Below are 6750 nucleotides of genomic sequence, written 5' to 3'. Positions count from 1 at the left end.
ATGAGTGAAAATTTTTGGAAAAAGGACTTTTAACTTGATATCGTTGGATTCTAAATATTGCAGTACCTAAAGTTTTTATACTCATTTAAAATTATTTTTGGATTTGTTACTTGTATATAATTACGATTTGTTACTTGCTATATAATTAGTATCTTTATTCTCGCAATTGTAGTTCTAGTTTAAGTTATGACTTATATAGTTTTTATTTACTATTAGAAAAAAGAGCCAGCAATAAAATATGTCATAAAATATTAATGTATCGCGCTGCTGTGATTGTAAATTCCTCAAAAAATGAAAAGAAATATATTATGAATAGTGTTACTTAAAAGCAATGCTATTTAATTTTTAGACCCTGAAAATCCTTAACCCAAACTGATTGTATATAATAATCCAATTTATACAAAATGAAATAGTTTTTATTCATATATACATTTTACTATTATAATGTATATTTATGGTTTTCTATGGATTTTATTTTATTTTATGATTAGGGATTTAACTGGTCCTGAAATGCCCAATAGAACTTTCTAGACAAGCGAATTAAACCTGAAACAGGATCCCGACCAAAGTATTTTACTTGAATTTCATTTCCTACTTCTAAACCAAGTGCTGAAGGATGAGAAACTTTTCTATGATCCAACTGTGAATTATGCAACAATGCGGAGGCATATCTTGTATAATTGCACCATCACACCGATATCACGGATTTCAACTATTTTTGCAGAGTATATCGCTCCAAACTCCAATTCTGGAACACGCTCAGAGTCCAGTAAATCTTGTATCATAGACTTTGCTTCGTCCAAGGCCAGTTTAGAAGGCGCGAATAAAGAAAAAGTAGTGTCATCTTGTTGGGTAACCTCAACGCCCGTTTCTAAATAAATTTTCTTTAAATTAGAAGCTCCGGCACCGAACAGTTTTGACCTCTTGCTAATTTCAACTTCTAGAGTTTCAGATACTGGCCAATTATCTTTTACCTTTCTGGGTTTATCGATACACTTCTCCATTATATCAAGGATTCTACAATTAGCATCCGCAGCCGCTTGCAAAGCTTCCATTACTATTTTTAAAGGCAATCCTGGAATTTTGATATCAGCCTGCAAAGCTGTGAAACCTTTCCTTGTGCCTGCTACTTTCATGTCCATATCACCCAGATAATCTTCGATACCCAGCAAATCAGTTAATAAACGATAGTCTTCTATATGCTTTGTATCTCCAGGTGGATATCGTGCAATAAGGCCAATTGCAACGCCTGCGGCTGAACTTTTTAACGGAACACCGGCATCTAAAAGAGCAAGACTACCTCCACAAACACTTGCCATGCTGCTGGAACCGTTGGACTCTAGTACTTCTGATGTGAGGCGAATAGTAAAAGGATAATCTGAAGGTAATAATGGAGCAAGACCCCTTTCTGCTAAAGCGCCATGACCTAATTCTCTTCTGCCTAAAGGACCGATACGTCCAATATCTCCAGTTGCATATGGTGGAAATTCATAATGCAAAAAGAATTTTTTAACTTTCATATCACTTGTGAGCATCGAAGATGTATCTAATTTAAGAGCACTATCTGGTGAGTCTAAAGCAACTGTGCATAGTACTTGAGTTTGTCCCCGTTGGAATAAAGCGGATCCATGTAGAGGCTTGTACAAATTTACATCACAAGAAATGTTTCTTAGCTGATTTAAATCCCGACCATCACAACGAATGTCATCTTCAAAAATCAAATCTCTGAAAATTTTCTTACTGATTTTATTAAATTCATCAACTATCACAGTTGGTTCGATATCTGTAAAACTTGCTCGTACTTTCTCCACAATATCGCTTCTCACCAAATTCAATTCGTTATCTCTACTCATTTTATCATGATTATAATTCCGGAATATTTCTCTAATTCTCATTTCACTTAATGACTTTATAGCACTTATTAAATCATCCGGCACTTCAGGTAATATATTTAACTCTCTTTTTGTTTTGCCATGTGATTTTTGTAATTTTTCTATGGAAGAAATAATTCCTTGAGCTTCTCTCGTACCAAACTTGACAGCCTTTAGTAAGTCCTGCTGTAAAATATTATCAGCCTTGCCTTCCAACATAACAACTAAATTCTGTTTTGTAGCGCATACAATTAAATCCAATGTTGATTTCTGTAATTCAATTCTAGTGGGATTTACAATCAGTTCGGAATCTTTTAAACCGATCCTAACAGCACCAATTGGTCCATTCCATGGTATATCACTTAACGACAAAGCAGCTGAAGCAGCATTAATAGCTGGCACATCAGCATTGTATATTGAATCAACGGCTAACGAATTACAAACTAATTGGGTTTCATTGAGATAGTTAGGTGGAAATAATGGCCTGAGGCATCTATCTATTAACCTGGATGTTAATATATCAGTTTCTGTTGGACCTAGTTCTCTTCTTAAGAAATTCGTAGGAATGCGTCCTGCCGCAGCTGATTTTTGTTTGTAATCAACAACAAGTGGAAGAAAATTCCCAACATTATGAGACTTTGGTTTTGACACAGCCGTAACCATAACTGAAGTATCACCAATTTTGGCAACAGCTGATCCATCGCAAAATCGAGCGTATTTGCCAGTTGATATAGTTAAATTGCGTCCATTTGAGAAAATGGTATCGATCTCTGGTGTAGTAGCAGAGTCTTTGTGGACAAAGTTTTTACATAACCTAACAATTTTGGAGAAATTTAAACGTCGATAATGTTCTATTTTTCCAAGTTCTGTGGAAAACATTTTCTTAAACTGGGAATTGTTAGCTAGTTTTGTTCTTCATTTAGCATCAGGATGCACCTTGTCTGCACCAACACTGGTGTTACGATAACATTTCAACATAACCTAAAAACCACGATATTTCAAACAAGACTCATTGATGGCTCATTGATGTATATAATGCCCTTGTATGTATATGAACACATTTATTTATTCTCTCTGTGAATTTTTCCACTAATTTAAAAAGTTATTTGGAGATTTGTATTATGCTAAATATCTAAAATATATAACTATAAAATAAACTTCTATCAGCTCAATACTACAGTTGCACAATCAAATACAAAAAACATTCTTAACCTTTTGTGTTAAGTTTTGTTAGGTTAAGGTATATTAATAATTATCACATTGTTTTTATTTTTATTGGAAAAATACTTGCATTTGTTTTCTCCAGAAGAGGTTAGAAAAATAGTTATCCAGTGGTTCAAGAGGTTGTTGTTGTCCGTTGAGTTTTAAAAATTTAAACTTCTATGGTCTAATATTAGATATAAATGTATTCCGCAAAGTTTTAGCTGTTTCTCTATAACTAGCAAAAAGGTATAAGATTGTAAGATTATTCACAGTTCATGGTCTAACGTTCCAAAATATTATAAGCCTACGAAAAGTGGTTCATTTATAAACCCTAACTAAAATTTCTAATTAAACTAATTTCTTACTCTTAAGATTGATTTGAAGCTGTTTCCCATAGCTGTATGCACTATGTTTATGTTGACCTTTGTGTAAATTGCAATTATGATTCAGTAATGATTTTGTACAAGTAAATTTAGTTTTCCTAGACAAGTGTTGAATTGCCCCTGAGGAGCCTTTGCAACTCTTTGACCGGGACAGTCCCGATTTTCCGCCTTGCGTCCCGTTTTTTTTCTAAAAGCAATATTTGTCCCGGTTTTAGGTGTTTTGTCCCGGATTGTCCCGGATTTTTGATTGACGATATTTTTTTAAATATATTTCAACTAGAAAATTTGAACCGTAATAATGTGCTTATAAGTATTTAGCTCACCAAAACCCCCACTCTCACACACATTCTAGCCGGTCTCGGATTTCAGGCAAAAAATATGTCACTTTATTAAAACTGACTAAAACGACCAAGTTTATAAAACATGTTAGGTGGCGTCTTCCATTAGTCACCTGATCGATTTTCAGCGATTTTCAGATCTCTCCTACCCCCTTGGAGATACTTGGTGATTTTTAAAATAATCCATCAACCGCACTTAACATCACGTTAAAATGTTGATATGTTTTAAAATTCAGGTAAAAAACGAATGCGGGTTATCTTACTAGATTTTTTGGTCCCATATGATTAATCGACGCCCCCTTACATTATGGCAATAATGTTTAATGTTTGAATCAAATTAGATTCCTGGACTATATTATCGTTCTATATTAGAATTGGAATAGGAATTGTAATCGTAGTAGTTGGTCCATTCACAATCGTGAGTGGTGAATGCCGCCGCCGCCGCCGCAGCTTGTGAGTCCGCACAAACGGCATTTTTTTATTTAGTTATTTGCCCATGTTGGTGTCTCTTCGTTTGGCTGTGTTAGAGCACCTGGCATATCTGAACAGGAAGGTGACACCCACAGGAGAATAATAAGATAAATGAAAATGGGATATAAGAAAATTAGATTTTTTGAATGAAAAAGAGGATGTTTTTTATATTTTGAGTATATGGTTTATTCTGAATTTCGGGAATATGGGTTATACTCTTTTTCAGAAACTATTAACATTCCGAAGGAGAGGTTTGTTTCCGCGAAATAAATCGATTTGCTAATTTTATGTTTTCTCGATGTTTCAAGTCCTTTTGAGAATTGGGAAAAGTATGTTGTATGTGTGTGTGTGTTTTTTGCATATCGAAGGAAATGCTTTCACGCATGCTAGACTAGGTCTTTTGTCTGAGTATATTGGACTCATTATAAATGATACCAACTGAAACTTCCGCTCATCTTTTGCTCACGGAATCCCTTTTTTATGGGGGATGTTCTAGAATTATATGATTGACACGCTTAATTAAATTTTTGTCCTAATTGGTGCTTTCATCTTCTTTCGCCGATTTTTAACTTTTCAGACGATTTTAACTTTCTGTCGGCATTTTCCCAGGAACGGTTGAACCGATTTCAAAAATTTATAAGAAATTCTATGTAGCTCTACAAAACCTGGTCGGCCAAGCCGTTTTTTTGTAATTAGCAGAAAAACGTTAAATTATTATTGTTTTTCCCACAATTCTGAATCGATTTTAAAAATTCAAAAACTGTTCGAAAACCTTATTTGTAATTAAGTATTTTTTGTCGATTTTGATGAAACTTTGTATAAGATTTTGTAGTTTGCAATAACATACTAAAATATTATAGGACTACGATAAGCGGTTGAATTATAAAAATTCATCAAAATTTGGAATTTCGCCGCACGCTATTAGGATTCTAATCCGAATCTGTGCCGAAATATATATGCATAATTTATGTGTATTGTGGGTAGCTACTGATTGTAATTGTCGTCCACACGTAATATTATTTTAGTTACTTTAGTGTGGATATTCCAAAAAGGATAATCCATTTATTTTCAAAGCTTATATTAAAGAATAAGTCTAATAAAGGCTTATTTAAATTTTAATTTATTTTTGAAAGTACAACTGCTTAACCATGATAATCCTCTTCTGTTACCTTTTTTTGGGGAAACTTTAAACGCCTTTTCTCAAAACCGAGGGAAACTTTAAACGATTTCTCGAGTTCTATTCGACGAATTCAATTGAAATTTTCAGTGAATCTTCTTTATAGACTTTTCTCAGGTATATACTAGCCCGATCCCCAATTTTCAATTTTTACTATTTACATTTTATTGTTTTTTTCCTTTAGTTTTTAGTTTTTTTATTATATTAGCTCTAGTAGATACGCCACTGGGGGTATCTACTAATTTGTAAATAACGAATTGAAAAAACTTGTCAGCATTCTGTGTTAAATGTAATTTTATATATACAGATGGCAGAATAAAATTAAAATAAAAAATCTTAAATCGCAAGAAAAATTATATTTTTCCAGTCTCTATTTTGCCAAAAATTGAATTTTTAACTTAATCCTAGTATGTATCATTGCAACATCATTCTAGATTAATCTAATTAATGTATGTGTATGCGGATACAAATGTTCGTCGACGATTTCGGGAACACCGATCAACCGATTTGAATAATTAAAAAAACATTCGATTCGTATTGATAAGGAGACGTGCTGATTAGTTGTTGGCGAAGGCAGGTCAAGCCGTTCCAAAGTTAGGAGGCAAAAAGTGCCAAAAACGGTACTCAGTTTTTAAGAGAACGGAGCGTCCAATTTTAATAAATCAAAAAACATTTTACTTATATTACAAGTTCAAGATGAACAACTGATTAAATTTTTATGAAGGCAGGTCTAGCGGTTTCAGAGATCTAGTAAAAAAGGTAAAAAAAAATGCCATTTGGCGGTCAAAAATGATCATTAGACATATGCACATCAAATTATCAGATATTTTATAGAGATTTTAACAATAAGTATAATTTTTTTTTACATTTCTGTGGGTTCCGTACCAATGCTTATGCGTTAGACGACGGCGCGGCACCTGCGAGCTTTGAAATTTCGTCAAAAATGTTAATCGTTTTTAAAAAAATAATAATTTTTGGTACGGGAAGTTCCAGCAATTTGCCTTAAGGCACGATGCCTTAATTGCCTTAAGACAGAATTTCACTTGCAGCTAGTTTTATCACATTTTCCTCCTCCATCCTCTATCTCCATGTATCCCCCCAACAAAGAATGGAACGCCCGCAAAACTCTTTCTATCCAGCAAGAAAGAAAGAGTTAGGTTATGTATGTTACGTTTAACGTGTATTTGTTAGTGTCCATTCCCGTTCCCGTCGGTTCTTCTCATTCTCATTCTCATTCTCATTCCTGGCGATCAGTATTGTACGCGGACGCACCGAGGAAACAACTGCTCCTCGTCAAATATTAATAA

General features: G+C 33.8%; 1 pseudogene; it reads right to left on the bottom strand.

Annotated features, from left to right (window-relative positions):
* Positions 1-487: 487 nt before the first annotated feature.
* LOC113386562 lies at positions 488-2859 on the bottom strand (annotated as a pseudogene).
* Positions 2860-6750: the final 3891 nt, after the last annotated feature.

The sequence above is a fragment of the Ctenocephalides felis genome, unplaced genomic scaffold (assembly GCF_003426905.1).
Source record: "Ctenocephalides felis isolate EL2017-DRISC unplaced genomic scaffold, ASM342690v1 CF-g0.4_SCAFFOLD_03571, whole genome shotgun sequence".
Taxonomy (NCBI): Eukaryota; Metazoa; Arthropoda; class Insecta; order Siphonaptera; family Pulicidae; genus Ctenocephalides; species Ctenocephalides felis.
The sequence above is the reverse complement of the archived record's forward strand: the minus strand, read 5'-3'. Positions and strand labels throughout refer to the sequence as shown.